General features: G+C 41.8%; 1 protein-coding gene across 1 annotated transcript in view; it reads right to left on the reverse strand.

The window, feature by feature from the left end:
• Nucleotides 1-1,323, reverse strand: part of MYO18B (myosin XVIIIB) — an 842,989-nt gene extending 841,666 nt beyond the window's left edge. Inside the window, exon 1 of the mRNA XM_082258232.1 lies at nt 1,167-1,323. The gene's annotated coding sequence lies outside the window, so the exon portion shown is untranslated. The remainder of the gene's footprint in view (nt 1-1,166) is intronic.
• Nucleotides 1,324-21,818: the final 20,495 nt, after the last annotated feature.

Here is a 21,818-nt window from a genome sequence, read left to right on the forward strand (position 1 = left end):
ACAAAGGAAACAAAGCCTAAAAAAGAAAACTAAAGCAGCCACCCCATCAAGAGTTGGTTAGCTGCAATATAATAAATGTTTGCTTATGGGTTTAATTCCCCTTTAAAAGTCACATTCACACCTTTGCAATTTAGGTCAAGCATTGAAAAAATCCTGCTGCTGCATCTTTGGTACAGTTTCCAGGATAACACATTTTGCATTGGGGTCGCTGAAAGTGTACATAAAGTTCATGTAAAAGGCACTGCGCCCCAATCACATCACATAGAAATGCAGAGGTGAGAATGTACCCTTAAATGTGCAGCCACTTAATACTGTCTGCAACAATTGGCTACAGGCAAACTTGGAACTGTTTTAACTGCTGTGCCTTCTAATTCTCGGTTCTCTAAATATAGTATCTGAAATATGTCTCAGTGCAGGAGCCTGACAAATAAATGCTGTCAACATCTAAAAAATATCTAAGATTTAAGCATAGCAATTAACAAAAAGTGCATCTATTTTCAGGAAGTAAAACAATACCAATATTACCAAGATCACTCTGAAAAACAAAATATTTTAGGAGAACTTTTTAAACAAATATTTGAAAGAACATTTTCTTCTTTTAAAACTGTGTGCTTAGTATTTTAGCTGATTGTTTTTACATAAAACATTTAACAGGTATAAAATAACCATAAAATAGTCCGTTAAATCAGGACATACTGGACCAATAAGCAATACAAAAGTTCTAAAATACATAAAACTAAAAGCATTTCCTATAAAGAAAAAATAATAGTAAGAACTACCAAGACCTGCTACCAACAAGTGACCCCAAGTCTTCAATCCGACAAACACATGCACCATGTGACAACTTGTCTCTAATCTAAACCTTCCTTTTCTTGGGTCTTCTGACAAGCACATTTTATTATTTTTACTTTTTTAAAGTTAGCCCAGTGTGGACTGGTAATGACAATGCATGATGCAACATTCTTTCCTAGCCAGAGAAACACAAATTCAACACTAGAATTGGAAAAGTGTTGGATCCTTGCTGAAGCCTAGCTTCTTGTAGGCCCTTCCACCAAGAAATGGAAACTCAGGTTAACTTTTCTGTGCTACATTTCGGAGCAATGTTGTAGTCGATCTTCGTAATACACTATGAAATTAGAGCGAGTTAGAAGATAAAATGACTCTACCTCTATACAAACGGCGTAGTCTTGGCTCAGCAGCAGTTTATTATCCTTCAAAAACAAGGATCCTAAAGGAAGGCAGCAGCTATAGGTCCTACAAAGCAGAAAGAGCAGGCAGCGGGAGAGTGACTAAGTTAGGATCTCTGGGACTCTTTACAGCTTGATCCTCCCCCCTTTTCTTTCCAGATATCTGAAGTGTGATGGGGACAGCTGAGTGGACACAAGTCATTGCTATAAATATACTCACCAGCTTATGGTCTAGGGGGGGGGAGGGGAAGAAGCTATTTTGACAGGACTTGCTGCTGTGAGATAAGTTTAACAGATCCTGTTCTTTAGAATATTGTCAAAGGAAAACAAACATTACATGCAAATATCCCTCAGTGCGGATATTACTGTCTGCTCTACTGTGCATAACCAAATGAGATGATACTTCTTGTATCAGGAAAACCATAATCACAATCCCAGGGTTTATCATTTATGGAACCCATCAGCACTTGGATAGTAGTAACCTCAGACCATCTGCCCTAATTATCAGCCTTTCTATCTGTATAGTAGACTAGATGTTTTCACATCTTCAGATATCATTTATTTTCATTAAGCTGGATTTATTAGTTTGAAGTTGTATATTATTAGTATCAGCATGATGGTACATAAAGGATAAATAATTTTCATTTGCTCTGCGTGCTAGGGAATAACATAATAATATAATGAAAAATGAAAAATGATTGTAACATAAAATTATTCAGAACTTTTTTTTAATTTAGTGATCAACCAAGAAAGAGAAAGAGACGTTTGCCATGCGGGCATCATTCTGAAAAGAAATGTGTCTACTGGAAGAATAGTATGATTAGAACAATTAAACTCCCATTAAGGCTATTATTGGATTATTACTGCAGTACAGCGGGTCATTGGGAACAAGTTCATATCAGGACTTTAACCACTTTACCACCGGAGGATTTTGCTGTCTTACGTCTGGACCACTTTTTGCAACTCGGCACTGCATGAATTTAACTGACAATTGTGCGGTCATGCAATGTGGTACCCAAACTAAATTTACATCCTTTTTTTCCCCACAAACAGAGCTTTCTTTTGGTGGTATTTGATCACCTCTGCGCTTTTTATTGTTTGTGATATTAATAAAAAAGAGCGAAAATTTTGAGAAAAAATTTCATTTTTAACTTTGTCTTTTCAAAAATATGCAATATACTCAATTTATGTCATATTTTTTGGCCAAAATGTATTTAGCTACATGTCTTTGACAAAAAAAATCTCAATGAGCATATTTTTATTGGTTTGCGCAAAAGTTATAGCGTCTACAAACTATGGTGTAAATTTACGCAGCTTTAATTTCTGACTGCCTATCTCATTTCATGTAGTGCTAAAATGGCAGGGCAGTACAACCCCCCCCCCCCCAAATTACCACTTTTTGGAAAGTAGACATCCTAAGGAATGTCCTGAGAGGCATGTTGAGCTCATTGAATATTTTATTTTTTTGTCACAGGTGTTTGAAAAAAGACTAAAAAAAAATGTTTTTTTTTTTTTTTTTTACACAAAGTTGTCATTGAAATGATATATTGCTCACACATGCCATGGGTATATGTGTAATTACACCCCAAAATATATTCTACTGCTTCTCCTGAGTACAGGGATACCACATATGTGAGACTTTTTGGGATCCTAGCTGTGTACGGGACCTCGAAAACCAATCTCCACCATCAGAATTTCAAAGGGCGTACATTTTTTATTGCATTTTCTCACTACCTATAACGGTTTAGGAGGCCCTGAAATGTCAAGATACCACAAAACCCCCCCAAATGACCCCATTTTGGAAAGTAGACACCCCAAGCTGTTTGCTGAGAGGCATGGTGAGTCCATGGAATATTTTATATTTTGCCACAAGTTTTGGGAAAATTAAAATTTTTAATTTTATTTTATTTTTTTTAACACAAAGTTGTCACTAAAAGATAAATTTCTCACACATGACATGGGTATATGTGAAATTACACCCCAAAATACATTCTCTCGCTTCTCCTGAGTATGGGGATACCCCATGTGTGAGACTTTTTGAGAGCCTAGCTGTGTACGGGACCCGGAAAATCAATCACCATCTTCAGGTTTTCTAATGGCGTAAATTTTTGATTTTACTCCTCACTACCCATCACAGTTTCGGAGGCCCTGAAATTTTAAGATAGCACAAAACCCCCCCCAAATGACCCCATTTTGCAAAGTAGACACCCCAAGCTATTTGCTGAGAGGCATGGTGAGTCCATGGAATATTTTATATTTTGCCACAAGTTCCAGGAAATATATTATTATTATTATTTTTTTTGTTTGTTTTGTTTTTTTTACACAAAGTTGTCACTAAATGACATATTTCTCACACATGCCATGGGTATATGTGAAATGACACCCCAAAATTCATTCTACTGCTTCTCCTGAGAACAGGGATACCCCATGTGTGAGACTTTTTTGCAGTCTAGCTGAGTACAAGACCCCGAAAATCAATCACCACTTTCAGACTTTCCAAGGGCGTAAATTGTTGATTTTACTCCTGACTACCTATCACAGTTTCGGAGGCCATGAAATGCCAAGACAGCACAACCCCCGCCCAAATGACCCCTTTTCGGAAAGTAGACACCCTAAGCTATTTGCAGAGAGGCATGTTGAGTGTTTTGCAGAGGTCACTTTTTGTCAAAAAGTTTTGGAATTTGAAAAACTTTTGAAGGCCATGAAATGCCAAGATGGCACAAACTCCCCCCAAATGACCCCATTTTGCAAAGTAGACACTCAAAGCTATTTGCTGAGAGGCATGGTGAGTATTTTGCAGCTCTCATTTTTTTTGGAAAATGAAGAAAAAACAGGAAAATGCATTTTTTTTCCTGTTTTTTCTTCATTTTCCAAAAAAAATGAGAGCTGCAAAATACTCACCATGCCTATCAGCAAATAGCTTTGAGTGTCTACTTTGCAAAATGGGGTCATTTGGGGGGAGTTTGTGCCATCTTGGCATTTCCTGGCCTTCAAAAGTGTGATAGGTAGTAAGGAGTGAGATCAACAATTAACGCCCTTAGAAAGCCAGAAGGTGCGGATTGGTTTTCCGGGTCCTGTACGCGGCTAGACTGCCATAAAGTCTCACACATGGGGTATCCCTGTACTCAGGAGAAGCAGCAGAATGTATTTTGGGGTGTCATTTCACATATACCTTTGGCATGTGTGAGCATTATATCATTTACTGACAACTTTGTGTAAAAAAAACAAACAAAAATAATAATAATAATTTTCCCAAAACTTGTGGCAAAATATAAACTATTCCATGGACTCATCATGCCTCTCAGCTAATAGCTTGGAGTGTCTACTTTGCAAAATGGGGTCATTTGGGGGGGGTTTTGTGCCATCTTGGCATTTCATGGCCTTCAAAATTGTGATAGGTAGTAGGGAGTGAGATCAACAATTTACGCCCTTAGCAAAATTAGCTCGTTGAATTAATAGGTTATAACCTAAGGTACCACATCCCTGGTTCAAGTGCAAGGAGTATCGAATGTTGGGGCATAGGTTGGGATTTTTAGGGTACCGTTTTAACAACCAATATATCACAAAGAAATGTGATTTAAAATTTCTCTAAAAATATAACTTTATTGTATACAAGTATTTCCCGACAATGGGGTACATAAATCACCAAACAATCATAGTAACAGACAATGTATAAAATATGAAATGTGCTATAATGGCAAATATCACAGTGTCAACATATGGTCAATCCTTGGTTGGGTGGGTGGACTCAGCTTGGACGACCATAGCCAGTATGTAGGCCTCTAGTGAATCCAACTTCCACTACCCGACATGTTTCGCGGTATGTACCGCTTCCTCAGGGGTATAAAGGATAGAGCATTAACAATGACCAACTAGAAGAGTAACAAAAAATATATATAAGATCATTATGATAAGTCGTACAGTATACTCTTTGTCAACATATGATGATTGTGTTATTTCGAATATCAGTATGTGTCAAGCATGGAGTCTTGGGCCAGACGCATGGAGTCTTGGGGTAGACGCAATGCGCAGCTGTGGATAACACAGACGGATCCACCTACTAGTGGTTGCATAGCAACCCGATGACGCCGAAGCACAGCAACCGCTGTGGATGGATGCGGCGTTAGTGGTGGGAGGTCCGTCCATGTAAACAAAGGAGCGTGGGACTGGATGTGCCAACACGAACCTCTGTACATCGCACTTCATAGGCAATCCAATGCACTCGATCTCGGGATGGTCTCAACTTTCACCGAGACGTTATCCCATGCCATTGTATCGGGCTGCATGCAAGAGTTCACATTTCTGTAATTATAAAAACATTAATATAGTACAATAATTTCTATAAACATGATATTCAGTTGTGTAGCCCTCCACAACAAAACAACAATAAAAATAAACCTCTATTGGTGCAACGTGCCAAAAAAACACCCGTATAGGAACTCTACTCACAACGGGATCATTGGTCATGGCTAAGAATGTATCCCTAGATCACACCTGTGCATAAGAAAGAATAGAGGGGAAGAAAGGAAGAAAATGAAAAGGGGGGAGAAAAAATTAGGTGGAAAAGACACTGACAAGAGAAAGAATAGGGGAGCAGGGAAAACTAAGGAAAAACTAGAGGAAAAGGTCCCAATACTAGGATCCACAATCGGATGCAACGTCAAAGGCAGATCTTCCTGTACTGTATTATTATAGAAATGCTTTAAAGGTATGCATCTCATTAAGTCCTGGAGGATCGAGAGCATTCAGTCTCTCGATCCAAAGAGTCTCAGCTTGTAAAATCTGTCTGTCCCAGTCTCCACCCCGTGGATCAGGGGGTATGACCTCAAGGACTTGGAATGACACTACAGTATTATTGAATTTATGGTGCAGACCAATGTGCCTAGTTACCGGCGTCAAGATTTTACCATTACCGAGTAGTAAATGTGGTCTCGTATCCGAAGGCAAAACTCACGAATAGTTTTGCCTACATAGAAGGCTTTGCATTTACATGTCATTAGATAGATAATCCCCTGAGTAGTGCAATCGGCATATGTACGCATTCTATGTAGATCCCCATTGGGGAGAATAGTAGAGTGGCCTTCCTGGACCCATGGACAGCGGGCACAGTTTCCACATCTATATGTACCTCCAGAGCCACTTGAAGGGGTCTGTTTACTCTCTCTATAGTGGCTACAAGTCAAGCGGTCTCTCAATGACGTTGCTCGCCTGTAAACTAGCTCTGGACGATCTTTTATATATTTTGATAGGGTTGGGTTATCTGTAAGTGTGTGCCAATGCTTATTGACAATCGTTTTAAATTGTGTGGAATTGTCTAAAAATCTCGTTATCAATCTTACTGTAGATTCTTCCTTTTTTGTTTTCTGTTTATAAAGCAGGTCAGCCCTAGATTGGATTTTCACCCTGTTGTACGATTTTCTGAGTGTTGTTTTCGAGTATCCGCGTATTAGCAGACGTTGTTGTAATTTTCCTGCTTCAGCTTTAAAATCTGATTCCTCAGTACAATTCCTGCGTATCCGCAGGTATTGTGCATAAGGTATACTTTTAATTAATGTGTTAGGGTGTGCGCTTGTGGCATGCAGTAAGGTATTTCCTGCATTTGGTTTTCTATACAGACTTGTAGTGATTCTACCTGTATTGGATTGGCGAATCTCAATATCTAGAAATGGGATCATAACTGGACTGATGTTATATGTAAACTTGAGATTGAATTGGTTAGTATTAAATTCTTCCAACATCGCTTTTAATAGTGTTTGTGGTCCTGTCCAGATCAAAAAAAGATCATCGATGTATCTGAACCAGCACAACACATGCGGAAGATATTCCGCATATGTGTCGCTGGAAAAGATCCATCGTTCCCAATGTCCTAAATAAAGATTTGCGTAGGAAGGGGCGCAGCAGGTGCCCATGGCTACGCCTTGTAATTGCAAAAAAGTATCTTCCATGAAAGTAAAAAAATTCCGTGCCAAAATAAATCTCAACAGAGCTAGAACAAAATCATTTCGAGGCCACAGGGAATGGTCGAGTTCTTTTAGAAAAAGTGCAGTGGATGCTATTCCTTGTTCATGAGGAATACTGGAATAAAGTGCTTCTATATCGACAGAAACCAGAAGGGCCTCTGGGGGTACTTCGATATCGTCTATGTGTCTCAACAGATCGGATGTATCCTGAATAAACGATGGTAGAGAGCGTACGTGTGGGGTTAAAGATGGAATCCACATATCTGCTTGCTTGCTCGGTAAGGGATCCTATCCCCGATACAATTGGACGACCTGGGGGGTGTGTAGGGTTCTTATGTATCTTTATTAAAAAAGAAGAAGAATAGCGCAACCATGCAAAAGAAATGACTATCAAATATGGAGACAATCCATAAATAAAAATGGGGATTTAGTTCCACCATATGGCCATATCGTGCTCAAGCCCACCACTGCGTCAAAGTACCCCATTATCGGTGGGTCCTACACTATCCATAAAAAAGGGGTGAATCCAGCCTCTCTTACCCTTGGAGACAACACTCCTTGCTGGGAAGGTGTGCTAATGCACTGCAGAGGACTCCTCCTATATCTACTTGATAGAGGACACCAATAGAGTACAGGTGTGTGTGGGGGATGGGATGCTCAACCTCATAAGTCTGGTCAGACCGAATACATAATAAACAAACAAAAAATTGGGGGAGCAAACCCTGAACATGTATATCTAAAGCCGGTGCAGCTATGGACCAAGCAACATGTATATTAAAAAAGAATAGCGCAACCATGCAAAAGAAATGACTATCAAATATGGAGACAATCCATAAATAAAAATGGGGATTTAGTTCCACCATATGGCCATATCGTGCTCAAGCCCACCACTGCGTCAAAGTACCCCATTATCGGTGGGTCCTACACTATCCATAAAAAAGGGGTGAATCCAGCCTCTCTTACCCTTGGAGACAACACTCCTTGCTGGGAAGGTGTGCTAATGCACTGCAGGGGACTCCTCCTATATCTACTTGATAGAGGACACCAATAGAGTACAGGTGTGTGTGGGGGATGGGATGCTCAACCCCATAAGTCTGGTCAGACCGAATACATAATAAACAAACCAAAAAATTGGGGGAGCAAACCCTGAACATGTATATCTAAAGCCGGGGCAGCTATGGACCAAGCAACATGTATATTAAAAAAGAACTTTGTTTATTATGTATTCGGTCTGACCAGACTTATGAGGTTGAGCATCCCATCCCCCACACACACCTGTACTCTATTGGTGTCCTCTATCAAGTAGATATAGGAGGAGTCCCCTGCAGTGCATTAGCACACCTTCCCAGCAAGGAGTGTTGTCTCCAAGGGTAAGAGAGGCTGGATTCACCCCTTTTTTATGGATAGTGTAGGACCCACCAATAATGGGGTACTTTGACGCAGTGGTGGGCTTGAGCACGATATGGCCATATGGTGGAACTAAATCCCCATTTTTATTTATGGATTGTCTCCATATTTGATAGTCATTTCTTTTGCATGGTTGCGCTATTCTTTTTTAATATACATGTTGCTTGGTCCATAGCTGCACCGGCTTTAGATATACATGTTCAGGGTTTGCTCCCCCAATTTTTTGTTTGTTTCTTATGTATCTTTGGAAGGGTATAGAACGTGGGGGTTCTTGGATATTTGTTCTGTAAATACTCATAGATATCTTTGTCTATAATGCCAGAGATGAATGCTTGTAGGCAGAGATCTCTGTACTCACGGACAAAGGTATCAATATGAGTAGCATCAATTCGTTTGTAGCAACGTTTATTATTCAAAATTTCCATACACATGTTTTGATATTGGGAATGGGAGAGAATCACAATGTTCCCTCCTTTATCCGAAGGTTTGATAATAAATTGTGAATTGTTTTGTAAATCGTAAAGTGCTTGTCGTTGTTTATCTGTTAAATTTTGATCCGTTGGTGACCAGTGTGTCTGTTTCAGTTCTCTAATGGTTTGGTTCACAAAGGCCCAGACATTTGGGCACGTCATGATATCTGGGAATTTTTTAGATTTTGGTTTGAATTTTTTACTGGGTTGGATATTGAGGGATGTTTCTGTATTCAGATTAGCACTATTGAGATCAGATGAAGGATTACTTTCCTCATAGAGGAGCATCAGATCGCGTAGCGCTCTGAACTCATCCATGGTGTAATCCTTAATTTGTTCAGTTAGTTCAAGTTCCAATTGTTTTTGTTTACGGTCCTTGTCGAAAATATATTTAAATGTGAGGTTACGAGCAAATAGATATATATCTTTAATCGCTTGATACACATCTATGTGTTGTGTGGGACAAAATCTCAACCCGAGTTGTAGTACTGCCATTTGATCATCATTTAGAGTGGTTGAGGTGAGATTAATAATATTAAACGTATTTGCTTCTAATGTTTTTAGTGCTGGGGTGTTTGCGTGACAAAGCCTTTCAGGCTCGCTTGTTTTTTAGTTTTGGTGGACGGTGTTGCTGGTAAGTGTAAAAAACCATCATCGTTACGTGTGGCTTGTGTCTTTTGTGTCAGGATTTGTTGTAGAGCTGGTGTTAAATCACTCGTATTTGAAATCAAACCTGATCGTGCCGACTGTGTGCGTTTTTTATCGTTAGTTTCACCGGAAGAGTGCCCACCACCATGACGTGTGCATTTCTGTGCTTTAGTACGGGTGGCCTGTGGAGCCAAGGATCGTACAGGTGCCTGTAGGGAAACAAAATTAGAGTTTGATGAGTCAGACTCGGAGTAATCATCTGATTGAAAGCCCGTGCGTCCTGTTTTTTGATTATATGGACGTTGCTTATTCGTCCACTTGTAGGCATAGCCTCCAAGGAAGGCTAATTTGGCTCTACTAAATTTAGACTGTTTTTTTACTAAGATTTCTTTGTTGATGTTACTTAGTCTGTCTTTAATGTTTTGCCATTTCTCAGCAAAATCGGGATGCTCAAAGACTTGCTCATATTGTTTGTTAATATCTCCTATCTCTTCATCGAGTTGTGTCATATCTACTGTATATTGTTTCACTAGTAAAGCCATGATTGCTGTACTACAGTCATTTAGTGCTGATTCCCAGTCGAGTTTGAAACTCTCTGTGGGATTACGGATCGTTGGAAAAGTATGTAACCTTAACAGGTTGCCGACCGCCGCACGACTATATACTGCGGCGGTCAGCCCCGGCCAGGCAGAGTGACGTATCGGTACGTCACTCGCCTGTCACTGACTTGCGAGCCTATTGCGGGTGGGCGCGCGCCCGCCGAGGCGCGCGCCTGCCGCGGCTCGTTCACAGACAAGTCAGTGCGTGTGACCGGCGGACTCGATGTCCGCCAGTCACACTACGATCGCTCCTGTGAAGGGAGAAAGACAGAGCGGCTTGTGTAAACAAGCTGCCTGTCAGTTCTCCCTGTGTAAAAGTGAAGATCTGTCCGTTCTACTATGTAGAACGGTTGATCTTTGCTTTTACACCAATAGGAATGTCCCTGCACAGTTAGAATCACGCCCCTAGGACACACTTAACCCCTCCCTGTCCAATAAAGTTAACCCCTTCCCTGCCAGTGTCATTTTTGCAGTAACAGTGCATATGTATAGCACTGATTACTGCAGTAATGTCACTGGTACCCCCAAAAGTGTCAAAAATGTCAGTCAAGGGTCCGATCTGTCCGCCGCAATGTCGCAGTACCGAAAAAAAAAATCGCAGATCGCCGCCATTACGCGTTAAAAAATAAACACCAAAAATGACAAAAATCTTTCCCTTTGTTAGTAAACGCGATAACTTTTGCGCAAACCAATCAAAATACGCTTTTTGCGATTTTTTTTACCAAACATAGGTAGCATAAAACAAATTGGCCGAAAAATGTTAAAAAATTTTGATTTTTACATTTTTTTGGGGGGAATTTCATATAAAAAAATGTGAAAAATATTGTTATTTTTGCAAAATTTACGCTATTTTTTTGTTTATAGCGCGTGATCAAAAAATCGCACAGGTGATCAAATACCACCAAAAGAAAGCTCTGTTTGTGGGAAAAAAAGGACGTCAAATTCGTTTAGGTACAGCGTCGCACGACCGCGCAATTGTCCGTTAAAGTCACGCAATAAAAAATCGCAAAAAAACCCTTGGTCCTTTAGCAGCCAAATCCTCCGGGGCTTAAGTGGTTAAACCTAACAGATTCAGATTTTCCTTAATGTATTTTTAAAAGAAATCTAAGTGCCAATATAAATGCGATTTCCTTTTAAGGAGTCCAAACATTTTGTCTAGGTAAATCTTCAACTCCTCATCACCCTTCTGGGAGGTGGTGAAGGTGGCCTGGATGGTGGTCATAAACCCCCCCCCCCCCCATGCCTTCCCCTCCAAATCCATCTCAACAGAATGGTGTGGAGTGTAGAAGAGACAGCCAGACAATCCCTCGACTTTGCGAGGAAGTCACAATAACTCAATATGAGTCCTTAATTTAGTGGTACAAGATAGTAAAGAAAAACAGCCACAAAACAAACAACAAACCTGGACCAAATAAGATCCAACATATGAAATCCGAAGGGGTCCTAATAGAGGGAGGTGTCAAAAAAGGAGAAAGAGAAAAAAAAAAAAAAAAAAAGATAATCTCATACACAGGATATCTAGGGTCCAAAAAGATTGGGCTAATGAATAAACATCTAAATAGTTATCCGTAATACAGTAATCCCCCGCTACATCGCGGTTCAGTTTTGCGGTCCCGTTAATTCGCGGTTTTTTTTGTAATGTTATTTTACTATATAAATCATTAAAAATGAAATATTTTTGTGTTTTCCATAGCTCTTGCTATGTTTCTTAGTATCTTTTATGTGTTTAAATGAGTTTCTATTGTTTTAAAAGTGTGTTTAAAGACCTTAAAATGCTTCTACACGTACAGTGACAGTAAAAAAACATGCCTACAATGCATTTTAATAGGGTTTTTCTATTTCGCGGAATTTCACTTTTCGCGCTGGGTCCGGAACGTAACCCCCGCAATGGAGGGGGGTTTACTGTATATGATATTGAGCTAGAATAAGAAGAGACCCGAATCCAACGGGATATTTCCCCAGGGATATCACACTGACCCCTATGTTCGAGTTGTCGCCCTTTCCATCGTCTGACCAGTGTGCTATTCCTTTTTGGCCTATATTTTGGTAGGTACAGAGACATCTATATTTTTATCATGCTCTTTAATTTCCATAAAGACTATTGAAATTAAAAGTAATAGCATACGGGCTATTCATAGCCACTTAATAATGTGCGGATAAATGTCCAATTATATGCATCATATCTGGCTAATGTATGGAATACTGAATAAAATCCACTAGCATTTATCATACCCACTTATTAGTACATCATGTACCCTCTACCATTTTAGGCAAGGCTGCCTTTTCTTGTGGTGTCGTCCATACCCGCCTGGGGGACGACAGCACTCGTATCTCGGATGTTTGTGATACACCAGTCTCATCACTTGGGAACATCGTATATGCCTCGGTCTTTATGTAGGCGTAAATGAACTTTCTTGTCATCTTTGTAAGTAATTGCGATAATTATGATCGAATACATGACGTTTAAGTGTCAGAAGGTGGAGGGGCCAAGGCCCAAGACTCCATGCTTGACACATACTGATATTCGAAATAACACAATCATCATATGTTGACAAAGAGTATACTGTACGACTTATCATAATGATCTTATATATATTTTTTGTTACTCTTCTAGTTGGTCATTGTTAATGCTCTATCCTTTATACCCCTGAGGAAGCGGTACATACCGCGAAACATGTCGGGTAGTGGAAGTTGGATTCACTAGAGGCCTACATACTGGCTATGGTCGTCCAAGCTGGTAGTAACCCTTGAGGAGTCCACCCACCCAACCAAGGATTGACCATATGTTGACACTGTGATATTTGCCATTATAGCACATTTCATATTTTATACATTGACTGTTACTATGATTGTTTGGTGATTTATGTACCCCATTGTCGGGAAATACTTGTATACAATAAAGTTATATTTTTAGAGAAATTTTAAATCACATTTCTTTGTGATATATTGGTTGTTAAAACGGTACCCTAAAAATCCCAACCTATGCCCCAACATTCGATACTCCTTGCAATTTACGCCCTTAGAAAGCCTGAAGGTGGGGATTGGTTTTCCGGGTCCTCGGGTCCGCGGGTACGCGGCTAGACTACCAAAAAGTCTCACACATGGGGTATCCCTGTACTCAGGAGAAGCAGAAGAATGTATTTTGGGGTGTCATTTCACATATACCCATGGCATGTGTGAGCATTATATCATTTACTGACAACTTTGTGTATAAAAAAAAATAATAATAATTTTCCCGAAACTTGTGGCAAAATATAAACTATTCCATGGACTCATCATGCCTCTCAGCTAATAGCTTGGAGTGTCTACTTTGCAAAATGGGGTCATTTGGGGGGGTCTTTAAATGTCAGGGCCTCTGAAACTGTGACAGGTAGTGCAGAGGTAAAATAAGCAATTTACGCCATTAGAAAACTTGAAGATGGGGATTGGTCTTCGGGGGTCCTGTACGTAGCTAGACTGCCAAAAAGTCTCACACATGGGGTATCCCTGTACTCAGGAGAAGCAGCAGAATATATTTTGGGGTGTCATTTCACATATACCCATGGCATGCGTGAGCAATATATTATTTAGTGACAACTTTGTGTAAAAAAAAAAACAAAAAAAAAAACAAATTGTCATTTTCCTGAAACTTAGGGCAAAATGTAAAATACTCCATGGACTCAATATGCCTCTCAGCAAATAGCTTTGGGTGTCTACTTTCCAAAAAGGGGTCATTTAAGGGGTGTTTGAACAGTCCTGGCATTTTATGCTCAATCTTAGCAACACATCACCCACTCTTCTAACCAGTTGAAAACCAAGCCTTTTCTGTGACTTTTTGTTTACATGAAAAAATATTTTTTTTTACAAGAAAATTACTTTGAACCCCCAAACATTATATATTTTTTAAAGCAGAGGCCCTACAGAACAAAATGGTTGATGTTGCAATTTTTTTTGTCACACGGTATTTGCGCACACATTTTCCAAACGCAATTTTTGCGTTAAAAAAGCACTTTTTTATATTTAATGGAGAAATACACTATATAATTCCTAATTGTTTGGTAAAATTTAAAATATGATCTTATGCCGAGTACATAGACACCAAACATGACATGCTTTAAAAATTGCCCGTGCAGCGGCAACAAACTACGTACGGTTTTAAAAGCCTTTAAAAAAGTCTTTACAGGTTACTCTTTTTTTTAAAAAATTGGGGTCTTTTAGACTCTAGATCTCTCCTCTGACCTTAACGCATCTGACCACACCAAAATTGGTGTGATAAAATACTTTCCCAATTTCCCAATGGCCCTGTTTATTTCTGGCGAAACAGAAGTCATGAAATGCTCGTAGCTTCCGGTATCTTAGGCCATAGAGATGATTGGAGCCATTCTCATCTCCAATCAGCTCTATGGTTAGATAACTGAACCACCGACTGCACTCTCGGGTAAACCGGCGGGACAGGAGAGCCCGAGAAAAAACGTGGAAGGCAGCGGAAGGCACTGCATGTAAAAACAGTCTAGCGGCCAATTATCCACTAGGATTGCTTTTACATGTAAGCCGACCGCTGGCTGTAAAAAACGATACCAAGATGATGCCTAAATCTGCAGGCATCATCCTGGCATGACCACTCAAAGTCCAGCAATGCACCAGTACATTGCTGGTCCTTGTTTGGCATATAGTGTAGGTTCCTTTTTTTTTTCATGCAGCCTGTGGGCTGAATGAAAGAAAGAGAACCTATCAGAAATCAGCACAGGAATAATGTGTAGTATTACTCATCATTAACTGCCCAAACAACCACCCACTGAATTTAATGATTCCACGTATACCTAAATAGGATTTTAACTGCAGTGCTGAAATCAGAAAATCACCACAGCTGCTGCCAGCAAAGGTATCCATATATGCTGAGCGCAAACGCTGTTTGTGTCAGAATATATAAAATCAATGTGGTAGCCGACGAGTACCTGCAAGAGAAACAGGTCACAAAGGAATGAAAAACAAAGTACAGTAAAAGTACAGTAGGAAGTGTAGAAGAACATAAAAAAGAGACGACAACTATTTTTGGCTTTTATGTATTTTTTTTTTTTTCTTCAAACGTTGAGTTCCAGGTTCGGGTCTCTCAAAATGACAATAGCCATCGAACATCTTTTGAGACCCTGTATAAATGTGCCCTAAACTGTGCCGTGCTGTACCCTACGCTAATAATCCACTAGTGTGTGGTAGTGACGGAAACAGTCACCGTGGCAAAGACCAGGTCGGTCAGGACAGTCGGGACAATAATTCCGGGTGTCACGCCTAAATCCGCGCTTGCTGCAGGCACGGCATCTTTTTTGGGGGTATCGTTGGGTAGGGGTACTCGGGAGGAATTCCGGAAAATGCCTCTCATGCAGCCGGCTCACTGCATCTGGTTGGGGAATTTGGGCAGGAGCACCATCTGGATACAGAAGGGCTCTGATTATCTCTTCTTGGAATTGAAAGAAGGATAATGTTCCGGCAGACGCTTTGTATAAGACAAAAGTGTTGTAAATAGCCAATTGAAAAATGTATACAGACACTTTTTTGTACCAGGGTCTGGCCTTATGGGCAATTAAGTACAGTCCCATAATCTGGTCGTTGTAATCCACCCCTCCCATTTTGCGGTTATAGTCGTGGACACAGAGGGGCTTCTCAACAACAACACCGGTGACCGTAGTAATTTGGACTGCCGTGTCTGGTTGAATGGAGGACAGAACGAAAACGTTCCATTTGTCCCTCCACTTCACTGCAAGCAATTCATCGCACCTCAAGCAGGCTCTCTCCCCCAAGCTCAGTGGGGCATTTACTAGCCATTGGGGGAAGCCCCGGCGATTAGATCGCACGGTGCCACAAGCGCCAATTTGCAATTGAAAGAGGTGTCTAAAAAGTGGCACGCTTGAATAAAAATTGTCCACGTACAAGTGGTACCCCTTTCCGAGTAAGGGTGACACCAAGCCCCAAACTATCTTACCGCTGCTCCCTATGTAGTCTGGGCAATCGGGGGGCTCCACAGTGCTATCTTTTCCCTCATAGACATGGAAATTAACTGTATAGCCTGTGGCCCTGTCACACAGCTTATACAACTTGACCCCGTATCTGGTACGCTTGCTGGGGAGGTACTGTTTGATAGCAAGGCGGCCAGTAAACTTTATCAGGGACTCGTCAACGCAGACATCTTGTTGGGGGGTAAACAAGGCTGTGAACCGCTGATTGAAGTGGTCTATGAGGGGCCGAATTTTGTGGAGCCGATCATATTCAGGGTCTCCCCGAGGACGACAGAGTTCATTGTCGTTGAAATGCATGAACCAAAATATTTGTTCGTATCGAATCCTGGACATAACAGCAGAGAACACATGCATTTGATGAATTTGGTCAGTGGACCAACATAACCGCAATTCATTCTTTTTTGTAATGCCCGTGTTGAGGGAAAGGCCCAGAAATTCTTTTAAATCAAGAATCGTAATAGGATTCCAGCCGAATGGTCTGGCAAGGGGTGAATTTGGGTTGGCGGCGATGAATTGTTCAGCGTATAAATTTGACTGGTCCACAATAGATCTGAAAAGATCTTCCATGAAGAACAGCTCAAAAAAGTTAATGGGATTAAAACCAGCTGTCTCCACGTGGATTCCAGGTTGGGCAGTGAATGGGGGAAGTACTGGCACTGTGGAATCTGTGGGCTGCCAATTAGGAAATGCCAGCGCTTCAGGGAGGGCACTATGGGCTCTACGGGCCTGTCTTCGGATACGCGGTGGCTGCGGGCCACTACTCGTGCTAGCCACCGCACCAGCTTCAACTGCACTTAGTTGACTCGCCACGTCACCAGGTGATACTGCAGTGCTGGTTGTAGGTCCAGGGTGTACTAGGCCACTCGTGCTTGCCAGATCACGAGAAGTGTGAGCGGCACTAGTACTGGCACTCTGCTGCATACGAGAAACTCCCGGTTCTTGCAAATCAGCAACTCCAGAATGGGGTCGGGTACGCCTGACCTTAGCAGGGACCCCTCTGTCGGAGCTATCTGTCAGGGAGCCGCTGCTGTCATCTGGTTCATATATTGACCCTGATTCTGCCAGTGAGGCTTCCCCATCGCTCTCATCTGACATGGCCATTATACTGTAGACCTCTTCACCACTGTACCAACGTTTGGTCATTTTAGTACCTAAATTTACCGGTACAGTAGTGTGACTACTTGGTAATAAAAGCACCTGGTTGTCGAGGACTATTTGTTCGCTACAAAAAAATAAATACTGCTAGTGCTAACAGAGATCAGGCCTGACTCTTCTAACGCAGCGGTTTTGTGTGATTTGTGTTTTTTGGAAGTGTCAGTAATCTATTGATTACTACACTTATCTGGGTAAGGTGGCCTGGGCAGGGGGGCTAAACGCAGGTGCTAGCAGGAATCAGTGCTGACTGTGCAAACACTGCGTTTTGGGAACACTAAATCATGGGGACGCTAGTATAGTTTTGATCAGATCAGATATTGATCTGTTCAAACACTATACTAGTAATGGAGGTGAGTGTGTGTGTGTGTATGTGTGTTAGTGTACTTGACTCTAACTGACGCTAAGTAACGGTGGTGTAGTGGGACCCTGGCGCTAACTAGCCTAAGTTGTGTCACCTTTGACACTAATACAGTGATCGGTAATCACTGTATATAGTGAACACTGTGACAGGGCAGTGAAGGGGTTAACTGGAGGAGATCAAGGGGTTAAACCTTTATAGGGGATAGATGGCGGGTGGCCTAAACCTATTTGGGCTTATCGCAAGTGCAAATTAGGGTCACAAGTGACACTAAATACAGTGATCAGTAGTTATCTGATATACTGTATATATTACTGCACTGTGTGATATGGAGTGAAGGGGTTAACTGGGGGTGATCAAGGGGTTCAAAGTTTATTAGGGGATAGGTGGCAGGGTGGCGGGTGCCCTAACCCTATCTGGGCTTAGCGCAAGTGCAAATTAGGGTCACAAGTGACACTAAATACAGTGATCAGTATTTACCTATATACTGTATTTAGTGCACAGAGTAATAGGGAGTAAAGGGGTTAACTGGGGGGGATCAAGGGGTTAAAACTTTATTAGGGGATAGGTGGCGGGTGCCCTAACCCTATTTGGGCCTAGCGCAAGTGCAAACTAGGCTGACAAGTGACACTTATACAGTGATCAGTAAAAGATCTGTATACCACTGTATATAGTGTTCACTGTGAGGGGTTTGGGGGTGATCAGGGGGTGATCAGAGGTGATCAAGGGGTTAAATGTGCCTATGTGAGGTGTGTCAGTGTAGTGTTGGTGGAAACTCACGTTTTTGATGTGTCTCTGTCTTCTCCTGGAACCGAAAGGACTCCAGGAGGGACAGTGACATCACTTCTCCTGCCTGTGTTTACATTACACAGGCAGGAGAGAGTTAACCATTGGCTGGAACCGATCGCCAGATACAGACCAAAAATCATTGGTCTGTATCTGGTGACTGATCGGTTCCCTACCGAATCTGATCAGAATAGGCACCCGCGGCGCGCGGGAGTGCGCTCTGGGAGCTGTGATCGCGCCCGACGTAGGTCTACGTCGTCAGACGGTATCGAGCCACTTTGCCGCAGTAGAGCTCTAGTGAGCAGTGGTAAAGTGGTTAAAGGGTAACTCAACTTTTGTGGGGGAAAAAAATAGCAAAAAAAGAAAAAATAATAAAGCATATACAATTGCGACACAAGTCATATTGTAATTGAACATAAATAAAAAATAAAATACCTTTTCTGTAGCTTTGTAATTTTCTGAAAATGCAATGCAATATGGCTACTTGGAGGTGTTCTGTATACAGAATGTGGACTGACCACACCGCAGACATGTCGTTTCCTGCTTGTGTGATTGGCTCACCAATTTTCCCAGAAGTCTGCACTAAGATACAAGTCAGATTTCTGGCATCCCCTGCAACAAAAAATGTCATTTTTTTTGTGAGATCCTTCCAATAGGAATTCATGGCTAAAGGGATGCAGACCCAGCCACTTTCCTTGTTGAAGCTTTGCAGGTGCTGCAGATGATTGATAATTATGAAACCCCTTCTATTAGACTTAGGCTGGCCATACACTATACAATTTTCTTATTCAATTTCCTTTAGATTTACCTTAAACTATGTAGTGCAAGGGCCTGCCTGATTGCATACAAATTGAAAGTGTTTAGGTTTGACCTCATATTATCTGGTCTTGGTAAGTCTAAAGGAAAATGTCTTCAGAAAATCTTATAGTGTGTATGGCCCATTACTTTTCCACATGGATACAGACAAACACACAGGGATTTCTTCAGAATAACAAAAGCTAGGAATCTGCAACAAAGTTTGTTACAATCCTTGCAGTGTACATATATCACCTGGGGGGGGGGGATGTTTCTTTCTCAGAAAAAGTAGAGTTACTCTTTAAACACATTGCAAATATCTCCTTGTGCACTCCCAGCATTAGAAATAGATTTAATTTCAAACAAGTATAAGGCATATTAATTAAAGGTAATATACTGTAGGATAGAAATATTGTGGTTCTACTGCTGTATTGTTTTTTTAAGGCACATGCATTTGGGGATGTATTCATTATCCTTGCTTTAACTCCTAAAGTTTCACTAACCTAGATAAGGGTTTGCTTGTCCTAGTTCAGTGATATACCAGGTAGTAAAGTAAAGATGAAAATGACAGCCCTGAAATCTGCACCTTCAAAAACAAGTCAGCAGTGGCTGTTCATAAGTTCTTTTCTTGGCAGGATCGTTTTTAATGATATTACATTTTTTTTACGATTGTGAGATTAGCACAGTGCCACCCCAGTGTAATTATCCATAACAGCACACGGATGAAATAATAATTAATTTATGAAAAATATGTTATGCAAACCAAATGATAGCTTGGAGGGAAATGCTCAGGCAGTACTCCAGTTAATGTTATGTATTTGCTCATTAAGTGCAGGCTTTGCTGGATGAAATGATTATGTTGTGAAACCTGAGATGCAGCATTTGTGTAGGTCAGTCATCGTCATGTCTGCTTAGCCTCGTGTTTCTTACACAAAGTTAGGAAAATGGACAGATTACCAAATGCAGGTTGAATTTTGTATGTTAACTCTCTGGGTTGCAATGCTAGACACTACATCAGAATCCTCTCCATCCCCCTCCCTCCCCCCATCTTCTTTCCACCCCTTATACCTCAGTTTTGACATGGATTTTTTTATTTTTTTTGAAAATCTTTTTATTGGCATTAAACAGAGAAAAAACCAACAACACAGTACAAAAACAACAATGGTGCATTCAATCAGTTACATGACCTTGAAGGGATAAACATGATGCTGTCATTCACATTATTAACGCGGAAAGATACAGCATTCACAGTTAGCATAATGAGAGAGAAAAAGGGAAGAAACACCCCACTCATGAAATCAGCAAAACCAAGGGAAATGGGGTAACAGGACCAAGGATCCCCATTCATTCCGCGCACGCCACCAGGGCGGCCGAGGAACCCTCCAGCCTTCGCTGCCAGACGCGGTCGTGTTTTTTTGGACAGCCCCTGTGTGCGTATGTGTCTCGGTATAATGGGATAACTCCATCTACCAGATCTCTCCATTGCTGGAGTGTGGGGGGAGCCTGCCTACACCATTGCAAAGCAATAATCTTCCAGGCATAGAAAAGCAGAAGACCCAGGAGGGTGCGTTCCGCCACCCTAGGCACCAAGTCATCCAACAGTCCCAGGAGGCCAAGCCGGGGGGAAGGGTCCAGGTCCATCTGCAAAAGAGTAGACGACACCGAAAAAACACGGGACCAGTAGGCTGAAAGTTTTGGACAGGTCCAAAAAATGTGGAAAAATCCCCCGGAACACCCCCACAACGCCAGCACTCCGGGGACATGCGATGTGGGGTGAGATAAGCCCTGTGCACAATTTTAAATTGGACCAGACGGTCGCGCATGGAGACTAGAATCTTGAATGGGGAATCCCAAATATGCAACCAGTCCACCGAGTCCAAGTCCGGAACGTCCCGGGCCCAGCGAGAGGGGAGGCCCAGGAGCTCCGGAGAGGAGACCCGGAGGAGATGGCGGTGTAGCACCGAGACCGCCCGAGCGAAGCAGTCGTATCGTAGGACCCGCTCCAGATCCGACTGCACCAGTTGAGAACTCTCAGGGGGAAACTGGGCTCTGAAGGCGTGGGACAACTGTAGATAGTGGAAGAAGTGCGAGGGGGGGACATTGTGATCCGAAACTAGACTCGTGAAGGACGGGAGGGTTAAGTCAGGCGTGAGGTCTGAGACCTTCTTAATATTAAACTTGGTCCATCGCACCGGGTCAGGGAGACTGTACAGGTGGGGCAGGGAGGGGTTCTTCCACAGAGGGGCGCTCGGGGAGGACGCGGTGCTCGGATAAGACTCCAAAAGAAGCCCCTGGCGCCACGCTCGAAGCGTCGTGCGCATTGAGGTAGTCAATTTGTAAGGGGCCCGAGGCCCACGAAACAAGAGAAGGGACAACGCCTCCGTTGAACCCAGCACCGCGGCCTCCACCACTACTGCGGAATTAGAAGCCTCCGGGGCCAACCACCAGACAGCTGTGACCAGC

This window comes from Pelophylax lessonae (assembly GCF_965119305.1).
Source record: "Pelophylax lessonae genome assembly, chromosome: 1".
NCBI lineage: Eukaryota > Metazoa > Chordata > Amphibia > Anura > Ranidae > Pelophylax > Pelophylax lessonae.